This window comes from Parasteatoda tepidariorum, chromosome 2, assembly GCF_043381705.1.
Source record: "Parasteatoda tepidariorum isolate YZ-2023 chromosome 2, CAS_Ptep_4.0, whole genome shotgun sequence".
NCBI lineage: Eukaryota > Metazoa > Arthropoda > Arachnida > Araneae > Theridiidae > Parasteatoda > Parasteatoda tepidariorum.
In genome coordinates this window covers 45,137,182-45,150,613 of record NC_092205.1, presented here as the reverse complement: position 1 = coordinate 45,150,613, position 13,432 = coordinate 45,137,182, and the positions used below count along the sequence as shown (strand labels likewise).

The following is a 13,432-nucleotide window of genomic DNA, read 5'->3' as shown; positions in this document are numbered from 1 at the left end:
AAAACAGAATGTTTTTTTTCTCGTTAACTAATGGTTTCGAATATGAATTATCGGATACATTTCTATGAATATGAATTTTCTAATACTATTAAACATTAAAGTCAGCGTTTTAATGAAATATATTACATAACTTCAGGCATGTTAAGAAAGTTTTGACAGCAAAAAATATTGAAAAAATTACGTTTTATTTAAAATTTGGAATGAAGTTGAAGATTTTGTAAGAAAGTAAAGAAATAATAAAAAAAAGAAGAAATTTCGAAGGAAAAACAAAATTTAAAAACACAATTCTAAATGATACGGAGTTCATACCTTAGTTAAAACAAGTAAAACAACGTTTGGTCTGATCGAAATACAGTTTTAAGATTGTGACCCACATAAATTGTTGGTCAGTAACAGATTTAAAAGAAACCTCGATTCATAAGTAAATAAAACGTCATAAATAAATTCAAAGAAATGTTTCACTCAAAAATGCATAGGATTTCCAATAAAAGAACAAAATTAGAAAATTTTATGTCAACAAACTAAATTAAAAGAAAACAACCTAAATGCTCTTTGATGACCTGATAATATTTGAGAATAAAGAAAACGACACGAACGCCTCTTTATTAAATATTTTCGGAATTCGTTTTCCGATAACGATACTGTAAGTCAACTATGAAAGCTGACATGATATCGTAATCAAAGTTACTGCCACAACAACATTTGAAGCTTAATTGATTTTTGCTTTCATTCACCTTTTCGTAAGGTTGACATCAAAGCCATAATTTCATATAAATATGAAGTGAGTGGTAATTTACCTGGTGAAGAGTATTGGTCATTATGTCAATACTGCCAGAAGCCATAAACGGCAGTGACTGTACTTTTTTTTTGTTACTTTAGAATATTATATTTAAGACTTTGTTCAGCCTAGAGCTTAAGCATCTGAGCTTAATTGGAGAAAGTTATGATATTTTCCTGACATAAAGACAGATATTTTTAAATATAAAAAATTTAATGTTTCAATTATTAAACTTAATGAGAAGCTTAAATTTAAGGTTATTATCATCTAGTGTTAAAAGTTTAAGTAAACACTACCTTTCCACTGAAAAATAGTCAAAAATACCTGAATATGGAAAAATTTACCGTGTTTCTGGCTGTATGGGCTATTTCTATGGCTTCTGTCTATGGCCCTGTGAGAGCCCCAAAAAGAAGGGAATTTTTACCGAAGCTCTTTGGTAATGATTGTGGTAAAATAAAAAGTAAAATATGGTTTTATAATATTGTGATGTAATTTTGGAATTGTGGTAAAGTTTTGTAATTTTATTATGATACCTTAGAGTCTTAGAGCATGGCATAATAACCATTCATTCAGTAAAATTTACTTTTCAATATTGTATTTTTTACTAAATATGTGGTAATAAGAAATAAATTTTGAAAACCAGAATTTCAAGTAAACTATATGGACGGAACGATATTAATAGTTAAAATATTGAATATTTAGGTTGTTTTTTTAAGGCAGCGATATATCTTTTTTTTACCATAAATATCAATACCATACAGGATGAAAATTTTACCAAAATTATTTTTTCTGCTTGTGTTTCAATAATCTCAGATTAATCAGACAGAGAATTTTTTTTATATTTCAAAAAAGCTAAAAAGATAGTTATGCTATTTGCAGAATAAAATCACTGGACAAAAAATTATTGACCAGTGGAAAAATTATAAAATCATCCAGAGTTAGGGATGCTTTTCTTCTTTTAGAGATGATCACTTACATGAACCAACAAGTTAATTTTAATTTTCTGGATGATCAGGTTTTGTTTCTCAGTAAACATAAACCTGATGTTATTGATGTTCTTCAAGATGATAACAACTAAGTTCACAAAGTTAGAATATGTATCTTACCTTATGAAAACTATCTCGATTGGCCTGTAAAATCAGCTGATTTCAACGTCGTAGTAAATCAGCAAGACACGTTGAAACAGCAGGTAAAAAGTCAAAATGCACATCCCCGCAATTTGATGGTTTTGCACTTGACTGGAGAAACATGAGAATAGATTTATGAATACTCATAAATTCTAATGTATTTGTTATGCGTTTGATACGTCCTATTGCATTTATCCGAGTCATAAAATTATAACATTTATGTAAATATTTTTACATATGAATGTTTACTGGGAAAATAAATGGAAGAATTAGAAAATTAAGACCTTGTCGTGCAAAATAGGTATGAATATCAGTACGGGTGTTTTTGATTCATTGAATAATTATCAGAAATTAAAAGGAAATTATAAAAAGTTATTTATAGAGAATGAGTTTGAGTTAGATATTTCATTAAGACGAAAAAAATTTTTTTTTAGTATTAAAAAAAATTGAAGACCAAAAAGACGTAGAAAGCACCATGGTATTTAAAAATACTTTTTAGAAACATTGCAAATTGTGTGGGGAAAATTTGGTTTGTAATCATCAACTGTTGCTAAAATTTACCTCATTGAGTTTGGTAATTAGTTTTTAATTTTTCGATGTTTCGTATCCTTTATTTTTTTAAAAAAATAACTTATTTAAGAAAAACTTAATAAAATATGGAGAAATTTTTTGTAACAAAAACGAAACATGAAAATTAAAAGTTTCGAAATCACGAATACATATTTGAACTAAAAATAATTTAAAGTATTAAGTCAGTTTAAAATGTGCTATTTAAATTTTGAAAGTGGATAAAATTTATTTAATTGTTATTAACTTTTAAAAATCTTATTCAAATTTTGAAAATTGATGAAAATTATATATAACACTCGTGTACAAACTTTTTCTCAAAATTGTTTTAAAAATTATATGAAAAAATTCAAATATTTATTAAAATTTTTTAAAAGGGATATAAAGTGTACATTTAAAATTTTCGTTTGCAGATGTTTTTATCAAAAATGCTTAATATTATTCTGTAAATAAATAAATAAAAAAGCAACGAAAACTAAATAAATAATAAGTCTTTATAGCAATGTAAATCCTTTCACAATATAAGACAAAGTACTTCGCCTATGCGTTGAAATAAGAGAGGGAAAATCCATTTTTGATCTCAACCATAACGCCAAATAGCTGTAAAATATATTTTGTGGCATTTACTCGGATAGTAACCAACAACCTAAACTGAACTATAATCGCAACTTTACAATGACTATGGTTGTTGAATCGCTTTATAGAAAAAAAGATACCTATTTGAAAAGGGATCAAAAGCCTTATCGATGTTATGGAAAGGGTTTTCGAAAAAATGAGTTCATCTAAAACTTTTTAGGCTGTTTTTTGTTGGAGATGAATTCATCATTGTGGTCGACAATAACCTTAAATGTAATTTTTAACAAACTACTTTCATTGGTGTTATGGGGAGTTCCAGGTATCTAATAATATTTTAGAAGGACTAGAATGTATTTTGACAAAAAGCAAACAATACTATATAGCTATAGTTAAAAATAGCATACTGTTTCTTTATTTTCTGTACAACAGTTACATACAGAAATAAAGGAATGAAAAAAAATTATGTATAAGTGGTATGAAATAAGTAAGACATAAAACTGAATAAAAAAATAACCAATAAGAAAGGGAAGGAAATAAAACTCCTGCTCATTATTTTTCCTACCGATCATTTGTGATATCTTCGTCATTTTACTATGCTCTGAAAATAAAACTCCAAAGTCGATTGAAACTTATTTGCTATTTTTAACTAAGCTCAATGTCTGCTATTTTTCTTTCAGCTTTTACTTTTTATTACCATCATCATGAAAGTTCTTGTTCTTCTTAACGCATTTTAGGTTTGACTGAATTTTTTTTTTTAATCAAAGGAGTTACTATTCGATTTATTGGATAACGAATTGAATAGTAACGTACTAGCAATTTCACTTTAGTTTCCTTGAAGGAAAACTAACATGTTCATAATTTTTTTGAGTATTACTATATGATATAAATGATTTCAAAAGTGCAATCGAAATAACTTTTCGAAACTGTGATAAGTCCCAAAAACTATTCTATTTCGTCAAGAATTTTAAAATACCCTGACAAACGTACTAGTACGGCAATCTGCAAAACGTAGTAGCACAACAATGTTTTTTTTTAAACTTCAAAATGATTCTACGATGTACTACGATCTGTTAAGACGCAATTATGTTACAAAAAAAAAACTTTAAAGAATTCTGGAAAAGTTGTTCCGATTTTAGTTTTAAAAAATAATGCACATCATGATATTTGTATGCCGGTTGCTAGGTTTTCTTTTTTCCCATTAGTCGTAATATTTATCTACAATTATTTAAATACAATTGAATTAATTTTTCATAAGCCTTGATTTAATGCAATTTCACACTTAATGTAAAAAATACATATAAAAATTTGTTATTAAGAATATAATTTTGATTTAACGAGAACTTTCCTTAAACTTTTAAAACATTATTTATTGAAGCTGCCAGAATAAAATATTTCTCGATTGTTGGACAGTCTACTTCCTTCTGGAAGGACTTTAAATACTCCTTTTAATTCCATTTGGTTAAAAAATTTATGTAGGTAAACATTAAAAAGAAACAATGTGAAGTTTCTGTCTTGCAGCAAATCTCTCATTCAATTGCAAAAACTTTCAAAAGATGATGTAGATTAGACGTACTCCAGGTTGTACACTATTAAAATTTCTCGGAAAAAATGGTTAAATAACAATTTATTCAATTGGTTTTTAAACGAAGCAGTTAAATAATCATAAATCAAATGGTATTACAGCTATTAACTGTGAGAAAAACCGCTTATTAGCTGCTTTCATATAATACGGCTAAACAGCCAGAATTTTTTTGCAACAAGTAGACTCACCTATTGAAGCCACTTTGTTCCTTGCAGATGGGTATATATTGTAGCCAAGAGAGCTAATTTGTCAATTTCATGTCCGACAGAACTGCGGCTAGAGTCCCAGAACTGGCAGCATAATATTTCCTCCATTACCTTCAAACTTGACGGTTTCAGTGTCACTTTCATTCTTCACTCTCAAATTTGTGACGCTCTGTAATTAGAAGACTGACGAAATAAAAATTTTATTAGTACAAAAATTGAAAAAAATATTATTTTGTTATCTTACTTTTACGTATAAATACGAAACATTCCGTTCACAGTAGTTTTGTATAATTATATCATCCCAAAAACTTTTAAAAAGTAGAAAAAACCGCCACCCTAAAAACACAAAAACTATTTTGCAAAAATTAAAATCATACAGTTTCTTTTTTTTGTAATGAAAGGATTATAGCTAATTTCTATTATAATAAACGAAAGTTAAGATAACAGAATAAAAAAAAACAATGATATCGAAGAATGCTAACCTTGGATTTAAGTTTTAAGCCAATAGATTCCTCAATGTAGTTTCTTTGGACCACTGGCTTAAATATATATGTCACGCAACTTATAAATTTAAATTCAAGCCTTATAAATTCCAGGTGATGTTTTTAATACCAACTTTTTCAATACTTATTAGTACGGTTTCGTAAATTATTTTATTTTTTTCTCGCCTAAATATTAAAAGAAATGAAAATAAGTATGTTGGGAATGTCAATGAAATATAGCACTTATTCATAGATATTGAAAATTCACTTTCATTCTGCACTAAATTACGATTTTGTTTGTATTCCGTAACTATAATCTTAAAAAAATTCTTAAACTATGATCTTAAAAGAACACCCGCTTGTTTTATAAGAAAAAGTCAAATTATATAAATTCTGCTTTAAAAATTAATTAAAGATACTATATAAATTTCATTGTTGCGCGTCCCCTTTTGAAATAAGGAATTTTTATTCGATTGAAATATAACAAAAATAAGATTTGTCAGTTAAAGCTCAAAGTTCGGGGCGAAATATGCGAAGAGTATAAGAGTTAAACTGAAAATCATAATAAAAATGTCATTCTACACCTGTTCGGTGTGAAATTGATGCGGAATTGAGGATAGGGATGGAGATTTTGGAGGTTAGTTACTACAATTTTATTTTAAGCGAAGAGAGGAAGAAAGTCACATCTTACTTCAAGAAATCATATTTCAATTTGGCTAGACACGATAATATTATATTTCTTGCAAACTAAAAAAAAGGTAAGAATTTAAATGAAATAAATATTTTAAACAAGATAAATAAAATGTATTAAAAAATAAAAGATTTAGTGCACGGAGAAAAAAAATATTATGGTAAATTTACCGTACTGTACGGTAATGACATTTCTGGTAAAAAAAATAACAACGTAACTCTGGTTAATAAAACCAAAATATCATGTAATTAAATCATTCCTTTGGAAGTTCTTCTGCTCATATAGTTATAGTTTACTGGAAATTCTGGTTTTCAAATTTATAGTTTTCATTATCATATATTTAGTAAAAAATATAAAACTAACAAGTAAATTTAGCAAAATAAATAGTTTTTATGCCACGCTTGTTATAACATGATGAAAACACCAAATTTTATCAAATTGTATTTAATTAAAAAATATATATATATTATTATAAATTTTACCAAGTCATGACTAGAAAAGTTCAGTAAAATTACCGAGCTTTTCGATGTTTTCATAGAGCCGAAATACGAATATAGTTAATTCTATCGTATTCTGATAGTTTTGACCATATTTTTTTCTCAGTTTGTATCTTTATATCCGTGAAAACGTTGCTTGCAAAACCTTTAAAAGAAATTAATTGAGATTACATATTATTAATAACTAATAATTAATTAATCGAACACCAAAACAAATAATAGAATTGTTTACTTTTTACAAATCACATTATAGTCATAATTTATATTTAAATGCTTTAGCTGCTATAAATTATTCATTTGCAATAATGCTTCATTAATTTTGCGTAATGTTTGAATATCTGTATTACGTACAACATGCGAATACTTGCAACAGTGATTAAAAGTGAACACTTGCTTCATTTGAACAGTTGTTTAATAAACTATAAATTTGCTGAGAGAATACTCAAAACTATTACTATAAGACCAAAGATAATATAACAACATGATTTCAAAACAAATTATGGAGAGCTTCTATCACGTAAAACATTTTTAAAAATTAATTTGAGCAATTCGAATTGGCAAACACCATCTTTTTAATTTTCCTTTCCTCTCAATATTTTTTATTCATCTATCATCAGCTATATTGAATACTTCCGATATTAATTATATTTTACTTTAACTTACTTTTCTTAATTTTAATTATTTTGTTTAAACATCTTAATCCTGTATACAATATTTGAAGTAAAAACTTGTTTTATTTGTTAATTACGTTTCAAAACTTGATAAGCATTAAATTTTATTACATGGATGTATTAAAATATAAATTAAGGACTATAGACTATGCGAAGCCAAATACAAAAAAAAAGTGTAAAAGAAGCTTTGATGCTTTTTAGCTTTTCGAGGCTTATTAAAGCAATTTGAAAAGATAAACTTCCATAAAACTTCAAAACTGTTATAAAACAGATTATAAGATCTAAATTTATAAAATAATAAAAAGTGAAGCATGTTAACAACAAAAGGAAATATTTTAAAAAAAAAGCATGAAATGATATACGTTTCATCAGGCAAAAAACAAAACTAAACTCATCATGTTTACGATTCTGAACTTATCGAATAAAATTAACTGATAAAAAAAGCATAAACATAATATAATGAATAGAAAATTTGTAACTTAAAACTTATAATTTTACTTTTTAATAGAGCTCCTATGAATCTTTAAAATGCTCATTTACATTACATCATTACATTGAAAACCAATATCTATATGACTATCGTGGAATTACTGCTTAACAAGTAATGTCATGAACTATAAAAATAAGTGTTCTCTAACCATTTAATTTAAGGGATTAAGATATTCAAATATTACGGTATAAAACTGCATTCTGAGAAAAGGTATTTGCTTAAATGAATAGGAGTATTTAAAAGAGTATTAGCTAATAAACATCCCTAAGAGCTTACTTTTAACTTTTAAAGAGCATATACTTACCAGTTTTAAAATAAACTAATCGATAAAATAACAACAAAAAAGTTCTTTTCATTCATTGCATTATGAAAACTAAAATGGAACAATGGGCCTGGGCTTAATGCTTTTAGAAAAGGTCGCTAATAATATTGGCATGATATGGTTGTCTTGGCTTAGTGTGGGGGTTATTCTTCAAGGTGGAGAGAAATAAGAAAGCTTTCTAGGGAACTTAATTTGTTATCTCTGTAGCCATAAGATACTTTCAAAGAAAAGAGCGATAATTAGATATCTGTTACTAATTTAAGAGTATTTTTTTCATCAGTTTCTACTACTTAAGTCTTAACTAAATTGTTAAAGTTGTGAAACTTTTAAAGCTTGAATTTTATTCAATAGCGATTTTAATTCTATAAAGAAAGAGATTTTAAATTAATATTTTACTAAATAGTATGTGTGCAATGGAAATACATGATAATTATATACATATTGAATTAAATTATTTTTTAAACTAGATATGTGAGAGTATAATACTTAGGAGCATTGAAAATTCATAGAAACTTAGTGACAACATTAAATTACTGTTATTTTTAATTATGACGTAAATTAATCGATGATATCACAGCAAAAGTTTTGGAAAACTAAAAAAAAAAACTGATTAATGTTTTGGCGAGAGAAAGAAAATTTACTTAGTTGAAAACATTTTTTTAAACATTTTATCAACGTATTTAGAACATGAGTTTATAAAATTATTCAACTGAATTTAAATTTATTGCAAAATCGAATAGTTTTAAAAACCACGGAAAAAATTCTGATAAAATTACAGTACTCTATGGTAATGACATCTCTGGTATAGAAAAAAATAATTCTGGTACTAAAAACCAAAATATACACTATATAAATATTTCATTTGGAAATTTTTCCATTGATATGGTAGCACTTTACCCGAAATTTTGATTTTCAAAATAATTACCACACATTTAAAACAAATATAAAACTGAAAAGTAAATTTAACCAAACAAATAGTCTTGCTCTAAGGTTTCGTAATAAAATCATTAAGTTTTACCTCATCTACCAAATTTTATTACATATTATAAAACCTAATTTTATTAATACTTTACCAAAATTCTTATCAAAGCTCTTCAGTAAAAATTAACTGGCTTTTTGTTTTTCCCATAGAGCCAGAAATATGGCAAATTTTACCATACTCTGGTAGTTTGACCATGCTTTTTTCTCAGTGTGGTTTAGGAGAAAATAATGATAATTTATTTAGAATCATCATGATTCTGATTTTTTTAATACCATGCAATGATTTATATCTTAGTGCAGTAAAGCATGTTTTACTTTAGAACATCTTCCTAGGTACAAAACTTTTTAAAAAAAATAATAATTTTTCTATAGCTCACTATAAAGAAAAAATATATTTGGTACAAAAAAGTAATTTTCTTTCTTTATTCTAACCAATCAGCTTCTTTGTTTCGTAACCAAACGAAATTCATTCACATTTATGAAGAAGTTAAATTTTTGTTATTCTTTCTCAATCTCTAAAAAACAATAATACCGAATTGGCTATTAGAGAATGTGATATCATTATCTACCATTTTCTTGAAATATGGAATTATGCATCCATACCCATGGATCAACCTTTGCTTCATTCATCGAGATTCTAGATTGACTATTTTCATATATTAAGTTAAAACTGGGAACTTCTATTCTTTGTATTATATTTTCGCAATATAATTTTTTTCATATAATTTAAATCCTGAAATTAATAAAATGTTTTTTTAAACATAAAATCAGTTCAAATAAAATTGTACCAAATCTGTGATCAAATTACCATTTATTTGTTGTCCCAAGGTAAAACAAATTGCACCAATTGCAATTTCAACTTCAAGTTGCGTTCAACTTTTTATTTTAAAGTTTCTTAGTTGTTGACAAAACACATTACAGAGAATAACATTTGTAAATTTAAAGGATGAAATAGTAGATTGTATATCTGACTATAAGCGCCGAAGTTTGATTGAAATTGAGGTGACGAAAGTGTTCCGAAGTACTAAAATCTCTCTAAATCTCTCGTACTTATTAATTATTCTAAAATCTCTCGTACTTATTAATTATAAAAAGCTATCAAATCATAAGATGAATAGTTCGTCTCTGTGTGTTTCTCTTATAAAACCGGAACATTCTGAAATTTGAACAGGGGAAGAAAGGAACAAATTTTGCTCCGGAGCTCCGGATAAAACTCTTTCAAAAATTTCAGTTAGATTGTTCGTAAGAGACGCTCGAAAAATGGAATTTTCTCACTAGCTTATATCTTGCGATTAATATAAATTAAATTGCAGATGATTTTTAATTTTTAATATATTTTAATGATAACATCAGTGATGATTGACAAAAAGATGAGCAAAATATAATGTTAAGTGAAAATAAAAGTCAGAATTATTTTAGCTTTATTAATTGTGTTGTCTGTCAGTTTGTGTCTCATTGCTTCAGTACTGATTTATGGATTATTTTATTTGTTTTTCACTCAAAATGGTAAACGACAATGAAATATGATTTTTTTCAGGTTTAGTAAATATCTCATTTAAAACCTCTCAAAAATGTTTTATATTTTATCAAAATTTCATTTCTCTAAATTACTTTCTAGGATCGTTTTTAAATAATGTAGAAGTTATAAAATATATTGTGATGTGTGAAAAATAGCTTTAGGAAAAAATTAGAAAATTCAGATTATGGTATTTGAATTGATTAACAACAAAAGATTATTATATTCAGAAGGATTAACAAATTTAAACTAAAATTATATTAATTTCACTCAAACGTTTCAAAAGGTTTATTAAAACTATGTACTATCGCAAATACTAAAAACTTTCACTCTTCGCATAAAATCGAAATGCGAAGATTTATTCGAAAGCATGATTAAAGATTTACATATGCTAATGAAACAAAGGGGTTAATTAAGGAAATTTCTAAAAAGAAAAAATTTTCAAGATGGATTGGGTTGTTACTCACATTAAGTGTTCGTTACAATTTAAAAGAGAAGTCGGCAGCTTAAATAATTCTTATGAAGAAAAAAAAACATTTCAAGTACGAAAAATGCTAAAGAGTTATTTGATGAAATTGAAGCTTATATTTCTTAGAAAACTTAATAACTTCTCTAGAATAATAATGACAAGATAACGTACTCATAGCGAGAAGTCAATTGCGTCTCTCAAAAAATAAATTTGATCTGAATTTTTATAGAAAAATGATTTTTGCATAATCTTCTTATTTGGCTGATATTAAATGTACACTTGGAGAATTTCATTTAGCTTAAATCATGTTTCATTTTAACAGCTGAGATCCCTTAATGCTGATGAGATTACTTCGGCATAAGGATATATGTTACTATTTTTGGTTTAAACAGAGAGTAAGTTAAGTGTAGGTTGATTCAAAAAACTCTGTTCTAGTTACTTTTAAGAAAGTTTCAAATTCATCAAAATTGAATTGAAAATTCATTTATGCTTTATAAAGTGCCAAAAAGCACCAATAGCTTTGTTTTATTACACAAAATAGAGTTATAATATGATTTAGACTCACTTAAAATATGATTAAAAAAAGGTAACACATGAGTCTAGTTTTAAACTTCCTTTCTCTCATTTTTTTTTAAAATTTTAAAGAAATAACTCTGTTGGTAAAAAATTCCATACACTTCAAGCATTTAATTTTGAGTTTTTATAACAATATTCCTGTTATTACTGGATTAAAAGCTTTATTCGTTTCAAAAATTTATAAAAGGGAAATAGCAGTCGAATATTTTAAGTGCTCAAAAACAGGTGCCCATTTTAAAGACTTGCCAGACGTGAATAAGAGGAAATAAAAGAGATTTGGATATTTACTTTTGCTTCATTCCCATTTGGCTAGTCTCGACTGTTATTTCTTATTCATATATTTTTGAATTGAATGATGTTTTGTATCAATTACTATCTTACCATTTTAGTTTCTTGGGATTATTTATTCGATTATTCCTGATAGTTTTCAGTAAAAAATTCTATTTTGGACATAATAAAAGTAGATTACTGTGCATTAGTTATGGAGAACAGTATTAAAAATAAAATTATTCTTATTTTATAATTTTATGGGGATTCGGGCATATTTTATAAGCGTTTATAAAATTGTTTTTAATTTTTTTGTCTTACTGTACTACTAGACCGTAGTACTTATTTAGTATACAAAATTGTGCACGATTTTTTTTATAAATCTTTAAAATTTTAAATCTTTAAAATTTTAAATCTTAAAAATATTTATTTATAATAACTAATTGAGCTAAACACATTAAACTTAAATATTTATAACTGTTAAGTAAAAATATCTATAGTTTAATAAGTTTTTAGCATAGTTTGCTATTTGCATTTCCTTATATATTTTTTTCTTAATTACTTAAAATAAAATTGTAATACTTACCAAAATCTCAATGAACTTTTGAATAAAGCATAAAATATTTGAAAAAATTTATTTTAAATTTCATACAGATGTTAACAATTTGTGAAAAATACGTCTTTAAATTTGAAAAAAAAATATAAAAAAATATTAATTAAGGAAAATGCATTCGAAGTTGACATGAATAAACACTTAAAGTCCAATACGGGAAATAAATGAAACCAAATCTGTATCACATTTTAACTTAAATAAAAAAAAAATTTGGGCAATTAGAAAATTGTATTAATAACATTTCTTTTTTTTAAAAAAAAACTTTTAGGATTTTTTGTCCTAGATAAATTTAATATCTTATACTTAGTATTAAACATTTGAGAAATAAATGTTTTATAGATGTTGCCATAATTTCTCTCAAAAAATACACTATGAAAACATTTCATATTTTATAATATTTATGAAAATAAAGAAAACATCATTGAAAATAATGTAATGTAATGGATGAAAATGATGTAATGTAAAATGTAAATGTATATAGGGATGAATAAAGAATTTAATTAAGATCAAATATTGAATTTCCCTTAGAAAATTTTAAGGTGTTTTTGAGGTTGTTTTGAAGTGTTAAAGTTGATTTGAAGTTGACTGCAATAACAACCTTTAAAAACCAACCTTCCAAGGATTATAATCAAGATGTATGAAATTGTTTTATTCTCACTTGAGGTTGTTTTGAGGTCGATAGAAATCTACCTTAGAGCAACCAGCTAATGGAAAATGTTTTTGAGGTGCACAGGTTATTTTTTCTGCACAACAAGCAAATAAATATATTTCTAGTGTAAATAATGTCTCCCAATTTCAACTAAAAGTATTGCTAAACAGTAAATTAGACTGATTTTATAAGGTGTAAATGAGGTTGAATTTGAGGTTTATGAATAAGGTTATTTTTAGAACAAAATATAACCTCATTTCTTACCATAGGTATATTTTTTAGACCTATCAACCTCAAATTAATCACAAAAGTATCTCATTTTTCTGTATGGGTCACTTATCAGAACATTTTTGAAAACAACTTGTTTTTTTT

The 13,432-nt window shown here is 25.9% G+C and overlaps 1 protein-coding gene across 1 annotated transcript in view; it reads left to right on the top strand.

Annotated features, from left to right (window-relative positions):
- The window catches only part of LOC107440498 (uncharacterized), a 57,763-nt gene that overhangs the window by 32,732 nt on the left and 11,599 nt on the right, over positions 1-13,432 (top strand). The gene's annotated exons all lie outside the window — the stretch shown is intronic.